The sequence below is a fragment of the Anser brachyrhynchus genome, assembly GCF_964034855.1.
Source record: "Anser brachyrhynchus genome assembly, chromosome: Z".
Lineage (NCBI taxonomy): Eukaryota > Metazoa > Chordata > Aves > Anseriformes > Anatidae > Anser > Anser brachyrhynchus.
In genome coordinates, this window is record NC_137697.1 from 41,699,669 (window position 1) to 41,718,337 (window position 18,669).

The 18,669-nt window shown below is 37.7% G+C and overlaps 1 long non-coding RNA gene across 5 annotated transcripts in view; it reads right to left on the bottom strand.

Annotated features, from left to right (window-relative positions):
* Positions 1 to 1,981: 1,981 nt before the first annotated feature.
* LOC308185445 overlaps positions 1,982 to 18,669 on the bottom strand; it is a 131,372-nt gene continuing 114,684 nt past the window's right edge. For all 5 annotated transcript variants that reach the window (XR_013943382.1, XR_013943383.1, XR_013943384.1 and 2 more), the window contains exons 5-6: positions 7,922 to 8,033; positions 1,982 to 7,675 (exon numbers count right to left, since the gene is read on the bottom strand). This is a non-coding gene — a long non-coding RNA (uncharacterized lncRNA). The remainder of the gene's footprint in view (positions 7,676 to 7,921; positions 8,034 to 18,669) is intronic.

Consider the following 18,669-nt stretch of genomic DNA (forward strand, 5'->3'; position numbering starts at 1 on the left):
AAATGTGCTACTTAAACATTTGCATACAAAACCCAATCTATATCTCACTGAAGTGTACAATGAAAAAATCCTCTTGAGCTTTAAAAGACTTTGGATCAACACCATAACTGTTAATATTGCATTATGCAAATCTGCACAGTTAGGTTTTCCTTCCTTTCAGAGGAAAGCTGATCCACTAACAATGTCTGGCAGCTCTGAGATAGTTCAGGTTTCTGCACATGCCTGCTTGCCCCAGGCCGGTTTCATGTTTGTTTATATGTCTTCTTCTGAAATCTTATGCTATCTCATAGGAGTTACCAAAAAAAGATGTACGGGAAGCATGCATCCACCCTCAGTTATGAAAGACTTGTCTTTCTAAATGGCATTAATCATAATTTAGAACAGTCTCTTAGCTGGCCAAGGACATGTACTTACAGGAGGTAAAAATCTAAGTGGTGTGAGACATAGGAGACATAGAAATATGAGTTATCTAAACATCTCTTTGAGAATGCTGAGGTACTATCCCCAATGTGAATTGTTTCCTGAAGACATAGCATAGCGATGATCTAATACAGCAAGAATTTGAACATTTCTAGTCATTCTTAATCAAAAAGCCTAAGAAAATGACATATTGTAAACAAATCCTCTCTAAGTAAATAATGGTTGCTTTTAAGTTATCTTCCTTCTCCTATTATCCTTACTTCTCTAGTGGCTAATAGGACTTTCCCAAGTGAGAAAAGCAGGGGAAGAGAATTCATATTTGATGCAAATATGAACTACAGAGTTCCAAGCAGCCCACAGTTTATTATTTTTTATTTAAATTCCTTCCCTGCATCCATTCTACCACAAAATGCCAAATCACAAATGAAGGAATACTGACCCTCTTTGACCCTCTAACTCATACATTAGAAGTCTTCCCGCCATCCTGTTTCTACCACACTCTGCCTATTTCTTCTCATATTCTTCATGTTAAGCTCCTGTCCTCATGCTCCTTCACATGATGCACTCAGGTGAAAGAGAAAATGCATGAGTTCTTAGATTTTGCTTATACTTCTCTTAGCTAAGTGTTTATAGCATAAAAGCCTTCTGAAGGAGTTAAGTGGTCATATTGTCATCTTTCACTTTTCAACTGAAGGAAATAAATATATTTTCCTGATCCCTTATTCTGTAAAAGATCTTGATATTCTAACTTGTGCCCTAATCTGGAGCAAAAACAGATGTAGTGAAACATTTTTTCTGAAATTCTGAAATTCAGATCTAGACCTCTGATCCCACTTTATCTGTCCTTAAAGAAAAAAGAAAAAAAAAAAAAGAAAAAAAAAAAGTTGTCTTTCCGACCAGTTCTCTACTGCTTCTGACTTCTCTAACAAGCAAAGACCTATTATCATAGATAGGCTGACAAATGCAGGGAAGTCACTTTTGCAAATGCCTGTAGATCAAAGAGGATTTTTTCTTTATGTTCTTTACTCAACTTCTTTGCCACGTTTCAAGACAACCTTTTTTCATTACTGTTGATAAAAGTCTTCATGTAATAGCTATTCAAATATAATGTGGCAGCAAGCAAGCTTTGCTTTTCAGTTCCTACTTTACTGTAATTATGTTGCATGCATTTATTCTTAAGGTACACAACTTGATGATAGCTGTTAAAATCTGCTCATTTCCTCTTTGTTGTGCCCAGAGAGCAGCTCAGCACCACACAGCCACTCAGTCACTCTCCCTAGGTGGGCTGGGGAGAGAATTGGAAATGTAACAGTGAGAGAACTCATGGATTGAGATAAAGACTGTTTATTTGGTAAAGCAAAAGTCATGTGCACAAGCAAAGCAAAACAAGGAGTTCATTCACAACTTCCCATTGGCAATCAGATGCTCAACTACTTCCAGGAAAGCAGGACTTATCACACATTTTGGTTTACTGGGAAGACAAATGCCATCACTCCCAATGCCCACCCTCTGTGTCCATCTGTCCATCTGTCCTTCCCCCCTCTTCACCCCGCCCCCCCCCCCCCCCCCCCGTCTTTCTTTACCCAGCTTTTATTGTTGAGCATGATGCCATTATGGAATGGAATACATTTTTTTTGCTCAGTCAGGGTCAGATGTCCTGGCTTCTTGTGCACCTCCAGCCTCCTTGCTGGCAAGGCAGTATAAGAAGTGGTATAAGAAGCAACAACTCAATCATATCTGTATTGTCACCGCTATTTTCATCAAAAAGCCAAAGTACAGCATCATAGAAGTCTCTGCAAGGAAAATTAACTCTAGCCCAGACAAAACCATGACACTCTTCCACATAAATTTCTAATATTAATTGTCAACTGGAACACAGAGCCTAAAATGTCCAAAGTCACACATCAATAAACTTCTAAAAAATGAGTAATTTTGACTAGCTGTTATAGGTTATAGCTAAGGAGATAAAAAATTCCCCAACTTCATAGTTCTTTGCACCTAGATAATACCTTTACATTTGAAAAGAAACCAATAATGGCAAGCCAAATGGCAAACCAATTCTGTGCTCCTCAGCACACCTGGGTAGGTATGCATCATGAACCACTGCATCTTCCAGTGTGGTGAGCCTAATTGATCCAGAGCAGGCTCCCTTCCAGTTGATCAAACTTACCTTCTCTTTACATCTCCAAACACTTTCAGTCTCTCTTTCTAGCATAACTGAGTGAAAACTGGTAGAAATAGAATTACTTCAGAATGAAATGTATTTTATATCTCTTTATAAACCACATGGAAACATGACACAAAACAACTCATAATCAGATTCAAAGAGAAAGGAGTGAAGGCAAACTCGTGTTTTATCCATTACAGTATCTCACTATAGGTAATAAATGAGGCATTTCTAGAGCAACTGAATAATTTGTTGGGAGGAATGGCTTAAAAGCACAATATTGGCAAGGAGGATGGAATCAGAACAGAAGATTGTTGAGGAGGATTGTAAATATACTCAAGGGACCTTGTAGCTGGGAATGCTGGGGACTAGTAATATGGAAAAGCACATAAACTGAACCTACTGTTGTTCGTGCTCTGTGTGTTTGGCAAGTAGTGCATCTGTGTATAGGTAACATAGGGGTTTGGTAGACTCAGAGGCATTCTGTCAGAGATGCCTGAGCTCCTGGCCTTGGTACGAAGAAGATCAAAGAAGCACAGTGAAGATCACAGAATGGTAATAAAAACTTCACCTGTATGAACCATTGTTAAACAGGTGTATACAGCACACTGAGGATCTTCTAGCATGGACCAAGCTCAGCAGTGCCTATGTCCCTGCTTATGTGCCTCTGCACATAAATAAATCTACTTTTTGCATTTTAGCTACAAGTCTGTGGTTTCTCCTTCTGCCTGCCTGAGCTGACTCACACATTTGTACATTTTCACAGTAGATCAGGTTTATACAGCAGAAGCTGGTTTTGTAACGGTGGCGAATTGAGGAAAATTCAGTGACTCAGTGTTCAGGGAGTTTCATTTCCACCTTGATGGTAGCATGTTGGCAGGCAAAAATTTATAATATAAGCCATGTAGAAACACTTGTTACCTAGAGGATAATGTTTTGTTATACTTTCTGTGTTTCTTTATCTATATTTCTTCTGCAAGCCTGAATCTTATACTAAATAACATAGGAATTGATATTAATTTTATAAATTCAGGTTAACCTTGTTTCCAAATCATTTTGACCAGTGATATATCCCTATGCCAGTAAAGCAGTGGAAAAAAGAATTAAGCACTATCATTTTCTAAGGAGAAAAACTCCAGAATCTTTGACTTAGAATAATAAACATCAGTATTAATTTATATAGACTATTACCCAAAGAAGGATGATGCAAATACATTGATAATATAGTAAAAGAGGTTAATTGCTTTGCTCTTGTCTACACACCAAAACAAAGGAGGATAAGGAGGATGTGGCTGACCAAAAGTCTCGTGCCTTAAAGGCCTTAAAGGGCCGGAAAATAACTTTCCTTTATATATTGCAATTAAAAAAAAAAAAAAAAGTGTGATTTAAAGTATAAATAAATACAAATATTTTTTTCCCCTGCCTGTAAATTTAGGATTGCATTGTTGAGTAACAGGGCCATTCAGAGCATCAACATGATTTAAACGGAGCCATGACAAAGATCCTTTATATTTCAAGAGGAACCAAAATTATATATGTTCATACTATGGCTGACTGACAAAATCTCTTTATGTCTTTACTAAAGGCAAGGTCAAACATCAAGCCTTTAGGAAAAGAGCTCTTCTGCATGCAGCCAGTTGTACAAAATGTCATCAGTTAATTCACACATAAAGGTGGATTTTAATCTATATTAGGAAACAAAATGAACAGCTGAAAGACACTATAGCCTAGGCAGGTTGTGGGATTGTTTGTTTGTTTATTTGTTTTTTGTTTGTTTTTGTTGTTGGTGGTGGTAGTTCGGTTTGGTTTGTTTTGGTTTTAGTAGTTTTATCTGTCTTTCATATTATTATAAATGTACATGAACTAACTCTCTCCCCTATTTTACCACAGCTATCATTAAACCTATTCTTTGCTGGTTAGAAGTCTGAGGTATTGAAAATTAATCATTGCACACTCTTGTCTCTTCCTTGCTCACTATCACCTTTGAGACAGAGACAGCTACTGTGGGGGTGCTCGCCTGGCCACACCAGGTAAGTGGGACTGCATAAGAGCATGAGCTCACATAGGAACATGAATGTAACAGTGCATGTCAAAGGATCACTCAAAATTGCAAAACAAAAAGTCAATCTTCGGCCAGATTAAACAGTAACTGCCAAGTTACAAAGACCTTTGTAGCAAAGGAGTCAACTTCAGAGAACCCTATGAGAAGCAGGAGAAGCTGCAGTATTGAAGGGACCTTGGAACCTCAAGCCCCCTTGCAGCCTCAGCTGCCTCAAGCCCCCTGGGGTTCCCAGACTGCCTCCCCCAGGGCAGCAGGGGCCCAGCTGGCACCTGGTGGGATAAGTGGTCCCAGAGAGCCCACGAGTGGTCCTGTCCCAGGAAGGCTGCAATTGGGAGGGCCAAGCTCCAGCACCTATGCGTCCCCAGTGCACTGCTAGGGGTGGGTGACAGGGGCTGCTCAGAGGACTACAGGGGCTGGTCTGTGAGGATCAGCAACAGGAGTGTGCTACGGGCTGCATGGACCATGGACTGGAACGTGTGGTCACTGGTTATCAGTTAATCACATGTCATTAATAAGCAAATAAACTGCTTCAATCCAAATTTGCTGTAGCACCATGAACTGAGCATCTTTTCCCTGCACCCCTCTGTATCACTTAGAAACAACAGATAGGTTCATTAATGTTTTGTAACACATTATGTTTTAAGATGTATTGTAGACCTTTATTCCACAGGTTCAAAGCCATTATAGACAACAAAGTTACACTCAGTTTACACCAGTGTACTCAAGAATCTGATGCCATGTACTTGTGGAATTTAAATTTATAATTAATATATATATATAAATATTTTGCAAGGGAACATATTTTACATAACTCCTATTAAACATAATGAGAATAGCAGAGTTAAATCAACAGGTATGACAGTAAAAAGATTTCTCTCGATGTTATTTTTGTGTGTTTTTTTTTGTTTGTTTTGTTTTGTTTTTCACTTCTGATCAAACCTTTCTTTAATCTCTTCTCTTCTCTTCTTTCTCTCTTTCTCTCTCTCTTTCTCTTTCTCTTTCTCTTTCTCTTTCTCTTTCTCTTTCTCTTTCTCTTTCTCTTTCTCTTTCTCTCTCTTTCTCTTTCTCTTTCTTTCTCTTTTTCTCTCTTTCTCTTTCTCTCTCTTTCTTTCTCTTTCTCTTTCTCTTTCTCTTTCTCTTTCTCTTTCTCTTTCTCTTTCTCTTTCTCTTTTTCTCTTTCTCTTTCTCTTTCTCTTTCTCTTTCTCTTTCTCTTTCTCTTTCTCTTTCTCTTTTTCTCTTTCTCTTCTCTTCTTTTTCACTCCTCCTTTCCCTTTTAATGGAGCTATCTAATTATAGAAATGGAAAGTGAAGAACACTTTGAAACAGATTGTGTTTGCTCTTTTTAGAGAATTTTTCATCCTTTTCCGTGAACTCTACAGACTATACAGCCTCTTGATCTTTTCCAGTCACTTGAACAGCAGGTGGGAAAAAAACAGCTAAGTGTAGAGACATATTTTAGAAACTGCACACAGATAAATATGTTGTTTTGGTGTGCTTATTTTTTATAATAAAAGCAATGCTACATACAAGGTCTTACTGAAAATGCCATCATAAAAGCCACACATATACATGTGAGAGATGTAGTCATAAATGCAATAGGGAAATTATTTTAACGAAAGCACAGAGTTTCATTAACTAAACTCTGCATATTCTCAAGGCTTCTATATCTAAATTACTGCCTCACTTGTCACATAACAAACTGTTCAATAAAAACCTCATTTAGGAGACATCCTCAGGTGGCCCTGTTCTGCCATACAAGAATTTGTTAATGTTTTTCATATTAAAACATTTGAATCATTCTTGGAGTTAAGCCTAGGGGTCTATTGTGAAATATTTACTCCTGCGGATGGAAGAGGGGCTGGTTCCAAATACTTAAGATCCCTTTGGAAAAAAAAAAAAAAAAAAACCTCTATTACAAAGAACATTTTCAGTACTGTAGTTTCATGATCATGAAGGAATGAAGTTGATTTTCTATTCGTTGTGAGTCTGGATAGTTCCTGAAGTATGAAAAATGCAAACATCATAAAAGGTGACAGAAAGCAGTTCGAATAATAATAATTAATAATAATAATAATAATAATAATAATAATAAATTGTCTTGAGCTAGTTGGATTGACAGGTCCCTCAAGGAGAAATGTTGTCCTTACCTTAGGTAACAGATGGTCTCATGTAAATCTGAGAAGCTGCATTTATTAACTGCCTCATAGGAACAGGACTGAAAGGTTTCTTTGTATGCTAATTCCTGCTAGATCACACAGGTGCAGGTAGAGGCAAAAACCAGTAGTGTGAGATCCAGCTCTGAAGCCATATGTTATTCCAGATAAATGCACACTAACTCTTTTTAGCAATGCTATGTACCTTTCACATAAAAGCTAGTTGGTACATCATGTGTCATTTCAGCTACTACCAATGTGCAGTATGATCTCTTGGTATGTCAGGTTCAACATGCAGATGTCTCTCCCTGCAGTTGTGGACTTACCTCTTGACTTAAAATAAGTAAATAAATAAATAGATTGAAAAGTTACAGCTTGATAGATAATGCATTTTATCCCTTCCAGATAAATAATATGCACAGTCTTCAGTTTCCTTCTTGTTGGAATATGGCATGAGCAATTCTTACAGAGTGGATTAAGTCAAATGTAAGGTTCATTTCAAGTAAGTTGTAAACAAATGAAGATGTTCTCCAGCAATCATAGAAACATATAATTCTACAGTAGTACTGTACAATTAATGGAAAAAGGAGAATAGTTTCACCATACCTAAAGTAAACGTGTAAGTTTGAATGCATTGAATAACCTCATAACCAACAAGTATCAACAGCTTACACTGGTGACTTACAATACAGTCAGAATTTCAGCCTGCAGCTCTGCCTGGGAAATTAAAGATAAAATCTAACAGCAGACTTCTCAGAAGTCTCATGTCAATACTCGTGTTTGATGCATCTTGAGGTAATACAAGTTTGCCCAAGCATCCTGTTTCATTGATGTGCCAATGCATCTCTTCTGTTATAGCCTGAAAAGGGAACCTACAAGGGAAACAAAGTCACTAGCTGAAAAGAAAGGGAGGGGAAAGGGAGAGGAAGAGAGAGAGACAGGGACAGGGACAGGGACAGGGACAGGGACAGGGACAGGGACAGGGACAGGGACAGGGACAGGGACAGGGACAGGGACAGGGACAGGGACAGGGACAGGGAGTGTTCTGAAACATTGTTCTTGTATGTGTTCATGGAAATTATATATCCCTTTGCTTCCCAGAATGTAAGAATACTTACCAGAAGAACTTACAAAGGTCAAACATCTCTGAATGTCTGGCATTCATTTCAGAAATGAACCTGGTGCAGGTTTCAGGATTTCAAAGGGCTTTCCTCCAGCTGAATTTTTTTGCTATTGAGACAGTTCAAAAAAAAGCCATTTTTAAAATCTACAGAATTACTATTGTTGTTGAAACATATTACTTTGAAAGATTTTTAATATCTAAAATATTTATGACCATAATTTAAACAGCACATTTGTTGTGCTGTTTATGACACATATTTATGACCATAATTTAAACATGAGTCCCAAGCAGTTCAAGCAAGCTGAACTTGACCTTGTTTTCACTTTGCAGCCAAGGAGTTCAATGTAATTTATATACTTGACATTATCAAAAAGGTAATATCTAGAATCATAGGAGTGTTGTGGAAAATATTTCTAAGAGCATGTTTCCTAATTAGCACCTTTGAAATGACATGCAAATATAGCTTTTAGCCAATCCCAACTAACCAGCATAGTTTGGACTTCTTTCTTTGCCTCAGCTTTTAGGTCTTTTCCTTTACTTATTCAGCTTTTTAAAATATTGAAGACATACTTAAGTTTCTCTTGCTGCTTTTATGTTAATATTATTTAATTATTAAGTAAAAAGAGAGCAAACAAACATCTACCAGTTGTGAGAAATGTTTAAGGCAAGATTTCCAGAAGTCCAGGACTATCTGAATGGTATCACATAGAATAAAATAAAATGAAACACAACACAGTTAAGCTTTCAATACAATCACAGATACTTCTGACATTATGCCCCTTTCAGGACCCAAATTATCTTCTTTCTATCATGCATAAGTCTTAGAGGCTTAATCAATATAAACATATTGTTGCAATAAGCAGACACAGAAATGAGCTGGAGAATTTGAATTTGTACTGTTGTTGTTTGTGTCTCTCTAAAAAAAAAAAAAAAATCAATAATTTAAATTCTCCTAAGAAATGAGAGATGAGTACAGCTAAAAAACACTTTCAAAAGTAAACAAGATACCTCAATACATATGGAGAGCTTATGAATTCTGAGAATATCAATTATACATGTATGTGCCTTTCTAGCTATTTAAATGAAGTTAGAAACCTGTCTCTTTTCTGTGTAACAGTATAAAAACTTTCAAATAACTCAGGTACTAGCAAACCAATAGCAAGACATCATTTTAAAGCTGAGAAAGTCTTAATTGATTATACAGTCACTAGTCCCAGAGTTTTTTCTAAGACCTACAGTAATAATTATTGTAGAATTTTTCTCTGAGTTTAAACATCTAGAGAAACACATACCTGCCCTATAGGACAAAGCTCAAGGAAAGAGGCAATTCTTGTGCAAAACCAAGATATATCTCTTACACTAGACAGAGGTAACTGTCGGAGAGTATGGTATTCAGAAGTGATAAGAAACTTATGGACACATGGGTATCCAGCGCCTAACAGTATGAACATTAAATGAAACATTAATATCATGCAAACATCTCCTGAATGTCAAAATCAGGCAGAATAAATAAAAATAAAAGAAGGTTGCATAAAGTCTACATCTTTTCAATATGTACGGAAAAAAACAAACAAAAAAAAAAACTTCAAAACCAATCTTTCCTATAATGTTTCAGCATTTCCATTTTCATACAGAAAATTATTTTTACAATACTTTTTTTGAAGATAAAGAGAATTAGGCTACTAATGCTGGAGTTCCATATAGATTCTCACTGAAATCAGGAGCTGCCTGACCCAAAATAAAAATCAATATGATGCTGGAACAGTGAAGATCAAAGTTGTTTGTTTAAAAGCATTTTGCATTCTGCATTGATGTAGGAATTGTGTGACAATGCTAGTGGTTGCTCCTGGAACCTAGTGAACTAGGATTGTTCCAAGCAATGGAGACAAACAGGACAAATTAAAACCGACCAAACAAACAACAAACCCACAACCTTTGGCTACTCATTTCCACTACCTAAAATTTCCACAGAGACAAGTTTAAGTCTTGGAACAATTGGAAGCTTAGGTTCTTTAGCTGTAACACACATCTAAACATAAGGAAGAAAATGACACAGTTGCAACACCACTAAGAATTAATAGCATATAATTAGATAGCTTACAGACACAGTACAGAGATTTTACTTCTTGTCAAACAATCCCAAATCCAGCTGAACCACTAATGGACTTCAGAAATCAGTAGACTGAATGTCTGGTTTTCCTTTCTCAAGTATCTTAGAAATTTTTGTTTCTATGAATAAGAAAAAATCTGTAATACTGCATAACACAGAACAGTGCTGATTCTGCTGCCCAAGAAGAAACACCAGTGCTTCATCTGGGTTCTTCCTTTAAGGAACAGTTTATTACCCCTTGAAAAAAAGGTGATGGAATCATAAATTCCGCATAGCAGGAATACCTGCTTGAATGCCAAAACAACTCAAGTTCAATTTTTTTTCCACAGCTCAATAATAACTAAACCTTTTATAAGTATCAGATGATCACTTCCAAGGTCAATCTGATAAATGAACGAAGTAGGTAGCCTCTGGTCCTTAAAGAAAAGTCATTATGTGGCATGTAGGAAAAACTTCCTTTATAATATAATGTTGGAATCAGGAGGAGGATGCTTTTGCTGCAGTAATTCAGTTCATGACTTTTTCACTTTGTCAGAATAAAATGTTTTAGACTAGCACTTCAATTTCTTCACATGGTTTAAGAAACAAATCATTGAAAGCTTAGTTTGTTCTGTCGTACATATTGTTTCATGTTTCCATGAAACCTGAAGTATTCCTATCCTTCTCTCTTCACTTCACCATTACACATTTATCATCTTTTTGGAGAAAAAATGCATTTTTTCTAACTTAAAAACATGAAGAAGGCAAGGACTACAGGGCGAACAGTATTTCTCAGCGGAGAGAAAACTTTTACACAGGTGTATCAGTCCATTACGTCTTAACAATTAATAGTCATCATAGTTTCTGTCTGTGCATGTTGGCAAAGTAGGTTCTGACCAATTCTGTAAAACTTTAGGATGTTGTAAAATTATGTTGTTATGTATCCATATATTTTAGAGATTCTTTTGCACATATGGCAGTCCATACATTATAATTAACCAACGAGGTATTTTTTTTATAAAAAAAAAAAAAAAAAAAAAGGAACCCCAGACCAATTGTATAAAGTTTGATTGTTTTTGTGGTGGTTTTACCCAGCAAGGCAGCAGAGCTCCACTACAACCATTCTCTCACTCCCTGTCCTCAAGGGGATAGGGGGAGAAAATAAGATGAAAAGGGCTCAAAGGTTGAGGTAAGGACAGGGAGATCACTCCACAGTTATTGTCACAGGCAAAACAGACTCAGCATAGGGACATTAATATAATTTATTGCCTACAATTAATATAATTTATAGATTACAACAGTGAGAACTAAAAGCAAACTAAAAACACCTTCCCCCCCCCATCCACCCTCTTCTACCTTCTCACCGTCAGTGGAGCAGGGGAATGGAGGCTGCAGTCAGTCCGTAACACTTCGTCTCTGCCACTCCTTCATGGTCACTCTCTGCCACTGCTCCCCATGAGGTCCCTCCCATGTGATGCCGTCCTTCCTGAACTGAGCCTGCGGGGGCTGCCCACAGGAACTGCTGTGGGCTGCTTCAAGACCTGCTCCCACACGGCTCCGTACCACGGGGTCCATCCATCCCCCAGGAGCAAACTGCTCCAGCACGGGTCCCCCACGGGTGGGCGGCAGCTCCCCCCAGACCCCCTGCTCCTGCGTGGGCTCCTCTCCACGGGCTGCAGCTCCGGCCCGGGGCCTGCTCCTGCGGGGGCTCTCCATGGGCCGCAGCCTCCTCCAGGCCACAGCCACCTGCTCCACCGGGGGCTCCTCCACGGGGGGGCTGCAGCGTGGAGATCTGCTCCGTGTGGGACCCATGGGCTGTAGGGGGACAGCCTGCTCCACCAGGGGCCTCTCCCTGCACAGGCCGCGGGGGAACTGCTGCTGCCTGCCTGGAGCACCTCCTGCCCTCCTGCTGCACTGACTTTGCATTCTGGAGGGCTGGTTCTCTCCCATTTTCTCACCTCTCTCTCCCAGTTGCTGTTGCACAACAGTTTGTTTGCTTGTTTGTTTTTTCCTTTTCTGCTCTCTCAGAGGCTCAACCAGTGTGACTCAATACCTTGGCTCTGGCCAGCGGCAAGTCCCTTTTGGAGCCGGCTGGAGCTGGCTCTGCTCTGACATGGGGCAGCTGCTGGGCTCTGCTCACAGAGGCCACCCCTGCAGTCCCCCTGCTACCAAAACCTTCCATACATCAAAAGTGTATTCTTTATTTATTGTTGATTGTTTAGGCATCAGAATACTTTATCTTCCTCTCAGACAGTTTAGATAGCAAGAGATGCTGTCTGTTCAAAATCAAAAAGCATTAAAAATCTCCCAAAATATAACATATTTTTTTAAATCTGACTGTCTCACGAAGAGATTGGGAGGTATTAAACAGTTCCTAATCTAACCAAACCCAACAAATATCATACCCATATCACTTGAAGTTACACATCTTTTTATAATATATCTCAGACAAGTGAGTGATAAGGTTATATGTGACAACATTCTGAGGCTAATTTTCTTGCAGTTGCTTTTATTTTCTTGTCTATAGTGAAAAAAAAAAAATCACTATTAAACAGTATAACACATTAATTGGTACCATAATAGATGCAAATGTACTTGGGCAGCTGCCAGTACCAGCAGTCATCACTCAGTGGAGCAGGGACCATCAGGACCATCAACTGAACACAAGGTGAAGAGGTTATGTTTTCAATATATTTCAAAATCAATTACAGTAAGCTAATTAACAGACAGTGCTTTGAGGTTTGCTCTTGAAAAATGCAAATTCCTCATAGGATTTAATAAGTAACAAGTAATATAATCCCTACTTTATATACATACTGCAGAAACATTAGTAGTGCAGACTGCAATAAAATTACGGCTTTTGAATTTTATTAGCTATTTTAATTCAACTACAGTGTAAAGAGTATTTAAGGTGCAACTAATGCACTAACACTTCATTGCTATTATTATTATTATTATAATGTTACTGTTAGGTGACCTCTTTACCAAGCGGGGTTTTGTTGTTGGTGGTACTCTCTCTGCAATAAATGAATTGTGGTCCAAAGCCAAGAACATGTATTGATCACAGATTTGTCTGCTAACTCAAACCTCATAAGAGTACATGCATGAGAATTACAAGGTTAAAAAGTATATTTTTTTAATCATGGATGTATACACATCTACGGTCTGAGTTTTGTTTTTTGTTTTTTGTTTTCTTTTGGCATTCAGAATCTAAAAGACAGTATCTTCCAAGTAGCTGAGAATTTGAAAGCACAATTTTAGCAGCAGTTTGGCAGCTCTAACCAAGACAATCCTAAAAGATTTGCAAAACTACAGGTTTTTGTTTGTTTGTTTTGTTTTGTTTTGTTTTCCTGGATAACTGCAACACTGTCTCAACCTTTCAGTTTTGAAACATCCACAGTGTATGTATCAAATCTATGTGTCTGCCCAGAAGAGTATTTCATAGGTGTAGGCAGCTCTGGATTTATTTCATACTTAAACATGGTCAGTATTCAGAAATAAGATACGTCATTCCAGTCTCTGCATTTGGTGCACCACAAAGATCTCCCACCTTGAAAACAGCTGCACAGCTTCAGCAAGAAATCTGGACAGCATCTCTGGCTATGACAGCGTATTTAAAGATTTAAGTCCCTTCATCTGGAGACCCTGGGGGGGTTCCTGAGCTCTGAAACTACTACGCCATAATATAAAAGTCCATTCTCATTCTCCTTCTGTTTCAGCACCTGTGTGTTTTCAGGTTCTTGTTATGAAGTAGACGAAGGTCCGTATCACTCTTTTACTCTTCACTTATCGTTTTGGCTGTTTCTGGGAAGAGATATGCTGACAGCCCTGGTTTTGCTTGTTATGTTATTTTGAAATCTGTTAGCAGTACCTAATTTACTTTGCATTGCTTTACAGAGAGCTTTAACACTTCTCTCCAGACCTTTACCATGGGAACTTGATACTTAAAAGTTCATAGCTTCTACATGCGTTGTTTCCAAAACTCACTGTGCAACTTGCTCAGGATTTCAAGGGAAATAAGACATTGGATAAGAAACCTAAATTCTGATTCTCAATCCAGTCCTTTAACCACAAACCAATTTATACTATGTAGAGATATATACACAATGATTAATATACAAAGATGGAACTACTGTACAGAGGTAAAAAGAAGGAAGTAGACTGTTAAAATTCTTTAGCTGTTAGATATGTTATTGGACCAACATCTGCCAATTTTTGCTTGGAACACAGATAAAATCAATATTTTTGTAATGTATCATTTACATATTTATGGTTAACAGCACGCAGAAGAAAAAATATTCAGTCATTAAAGCACTCTAACCATTCTTTTAATGAACACAAAACAAAAATTTCTGTAGTTTCACAGACCGATACTAGGGACCAGAAGTTGGTATGTACAGCTCCCACATGCCATGTGGCACAAGAGAAAAAAAGAATTACGAGACTACTGTCTGGTGAGCTAGAAAAGTGCTTCTCACACTGTGGTACAGAGAACCCCATCATCAGTCTGTAAAGCCAGGTCTGTCATACCAAGGGAGCATCTCCCAGGCTCCAAGCAGAGATACTGCAGCTGCAGCCTGCTCACTGTTCTTTCAGTGAACCTAGAGGATTTTTTAAATTAGCTAAACAACACCAGTTAGTCACAAGCACAGCGCTGAAACTCTCATGGCTGCCTCCATACCCTTGGGTTCACTTCACAGCTTGGCCTGCCAGACATAGGGTTCAGTGGTTAAAATAAAAATCATAGATGGTGTTCAGAAGGGCAAAAGACTCTTCACTCACCCAGTGTTTACCACTGGACAGGCTGGAAAAACACACCTTTCAGCCCCAGGTGCATACAACAGCCCTGCTGGAGCGCAAGCAGCATAAGGCAGTGTTCCTTCATCTCATTAACCAAGTGGCAGAGCAGAACCAGTCAGGAGAGTCCATCAGTCTTGAATGGGAAACAGGCAAAGAAGCAGACAGCCTGGGATGCCACACAGAGGCCTCATGCCACTCAGGATTGCAGCTTTCATCAGTGAAAGAAAGGATTGTTATCAATTTTCCAGGGAAAAAGAAAAGCTATATGAGGAAAAGTTTTCATGCCCTGAGTCCTCCCCACAAATGTCGTCTCACTGTTAATTTCCATCCCAAGCTCTATGCAGACAAACCAATATTTTGAAAGAATCAGGAAGTATACCCATCACCTTTTATTGTTTGTTATGAAACCCACTAACTCATCACTTCCCCCCGGTGGCAAAGAATAGTGACAACTGACTCCCCCTCTGACTGTGGCAGTACAATAAATAATCCATTGTGCACTCTTTTTCTTTTGGTTGGTTGGTTGGTTGTTGTTTTTTTTGTTTGTTCGTTTGTTTGTTTGTTTGTTCGTTTTGTTTTACACAGACTAAGATCAAGAATGTGAACACATAGAAGTTTACACTGTTTGGATCGAGATCCCATTTATTATGAGGTGTGATCAGCTCCAGCATCAAAAATATAAGTTTTCCCCATAAAATGATGTGGAAAGAGGTGGACAGTTACTTAATAGCAATAAGATGGTGTCTTAAACTTCTTTTCTTTGATAGGTATTCATTTTATCTATGGAATATAACCACAAATAAAAATGAACACAACAGCCCACCGCAGGGGAGGTCTGCATACATCATGAGAATCTGTGCATAAGACATAGGTGTTTGAGACCACAAGATGGGAACACAAGATATGCTGCAAAAGGGTCCATGTCTGAGTGTTCCATGAGAGCACATCACACCTCTTTGGAACACCTCTTTGGAGATCTGATTAATTGCCTCAGTTCTCCAGCTTCAATTTCAGATATATAAATCAAATTACTGCACGTGAGCAGTCCTGATATACTGGTTAAACCCAGCCAAGACTTTATGTGCTGGAGCTAAATTTACAAAAGCCTTTAGGAAGCCTGTTATTACAAAGTTGTGGTTTTTATTTATTGCAAGGAATGTCTCATTTTATTCCAATTTCTAAACAGATTTTAAGGAATTTGGACTTGCATTGATTATTTCATCCTTTTTCCTATTTGCCTTGGGGTCATAAGACCAAACCTCTCTCTGTTCAGCTCTGGGGACTCCAACATAAGGACGTGGACCTGTTAGAGTGGATCCAGAGGAGGGCCCCAAAGATGATCAGAGGGCTGAAGCACCTTTCCTATGAAAACAGGCTGAGGGAGTTGGGGTTATTTATAGAAGAGAAGGCTGAGGGAGAGACTTCCAATACCTAAAGCGGGCCTGTAGAAGAAATGGGGAGAGACTCCTTGTCAAGGAGTGTAGCAATAGGACAAGGGGGGATGGTTTTAATCTAAAAGAGAATAGATTTAGATTAGATATAAGAAATTCTTCACTTTCAGAGCAGTGAGACACTAGACAGGTTGCCCAGAGAAGCTGTAGATGCCCCTTCCCTGGAAGTGTTCAAGGCCAGGTTGGATGGGGCTTTGAGCAACCTGGTCTAATGGAAGTTGTTCCTGTCCACGGCAGAGTTGGAAGTTGAAGATCTTTAAGGTGCCTTCCAACCCAGACCTTTCTAGTATACTATGGTACAGTGAAATTTTCTGTGTAATTCTATTTTTGACACTGATCTTTGGATTTCACTGATATTGTCTTGTTGGTTGATAGACAGCAATGACATCCCAACCTTCACAGGTTTCTTGGTCACTCTTAAGGATCTTTTCTGCAGATAAGATCTCTGGAAGACTGTTCTTTGAAAAGATATCCAGAGAAGTACATCCTATTAGAGTAAAATATTTAAAATAAAAAGTCTTGAATACATTCCTGTGTGCTGCAGTAATAATTGTCGGTCTGTTTTTTTCACTAGATAAATGGTGAAAGCAAGGTACCATCTTTTCTGCTGTTTGAAATTTTTGGAAGAAAGAAGTAGATAGATTAAAGTCATCTCCAGTTTTCAGGGAGAAGAGACTTGTTAAAGCTGCCCTCTTAAGGTATAATAATAATAATAATAATAATAATAATAATAATAATAATAATAATAATAATAAAAGCTTCTTGTTGTCTTTTGTGCATATGTACTTCTTTGGCTAAGTCTACTTCTAAATTCATATTTTTATGTTTTCGTTCTTTCTAGATCAAAGATTAATTTTAATAATTTTGAGGATCTTGTTCTCAGACCACTACTGACTCCACAAATATACACATAAATAAAAAGTTTTCTGTTTTTTAAGCTGATGATCTATTCTTAATATTCAGATGCTGATTCTTTAGTCTGTATGGGCACAATATTGCCTCTGTTAATTAACACGATTAAGGATAACTTGTCAAGGTGGTTACAAGCTACTTATCTCATTGGTTAAATGCCCTGTTCTCTAAAGAGTTACAATTATGTCCTATTTATTATGCATTTTATAATACCTGACTATGGTTTTCAAACAAAACTTTAATATATATAATATATATATTCAGTTTATACCTTGTAAACAAACAATCAAAAATTCTGAAGCTTCTTAACCTGTCAAAGTCAAAATAACAAGAAATGTGTCTCAATCTCTGGTCTGAAATGGAAAAACTTATTATGTGAGCACCAAATCTGTTGAGACTGGTTGATCATAATCCTTCTATTAAGGATTATACTCCTGCCAAGATCACAAAAAAGTTTTATGTTTTTGTTTTCTGTAAGACAACTGTCCTTCTCATTAGCCTCTAATATGATTTCCTTTCAATCTTCCTTTAAGAACAGCATGTAAACAATCCATTTTTTTTCTTCTTTTCCCACTAAGACAAAACCGTTCTCATTCTCTTTGTTGGCATCCTATGTTTGAATATGACAATATGGAAATTGAGCAAATGATATCCAACATCTGGCTGCAACATGTGCTACTGCAGCCACTGTATGGTTGCAAGTAGCAATGAAGTTGAATGGATTTTTTTCATCTGAAACATTTAATAAATAACATGCTTGTGAAGAGAGCTCTAAGTTAATCAGAGCTAAGGATGCTTCCTCCCCTCTCACAGTCTGGTCTTAAAATATCTGGCCTCCATAAAGATCTCATTTGTACTCTAGACATTTTAGTAAATGACACAAAATCGATTGCTAAATTGAATGTTAGAATGCCAACAGAATGTAGGAACAGGGGAAAAAATATATATATATATATAAAAAAAGAAGAAAGAAAGGAAAAGAAAAAAACGATGAATCAATCGAGAATGCCAACTATCACCTTACTTAGATGCACATTTCGTCATTGAAATGCAATTAATTCATTTAATTTATGACTTTTATTTCTTAAATTCTGCTAGCTCAGAAATAAGGCAGGATTAGCCTTCCTGCAGGAGAAAATGATACTAGATTAGCACTTAACGTTGAAACACCTTCTTGTTTCCAACGCACTGTTGAATACACATTTGCATTTGCAAATAGTATTAGCAGGCATAAATAATGTCCAGAATGATGCCAGCTGGATACCTCAAAGTAATTTTCTGAATTTTAAATTACAGCATTAAATTGTTCTATACCTGAAGCAAGGCTTTTTTTTTTCTTTTCTTTTCTTTTTTCTTTTCTTTTCTTTTCTTTTCTTTTCTTTTCTTTTCTTTTCTTTTCTTTTCTTTTCTTTTCTTTTCTTTTCTTTTCTTTTCTTTTCTTTTCTTTTCTTTTCTTTTCTTTTCTTTTCTTTTCTTTTCTTTTCTTTTCTT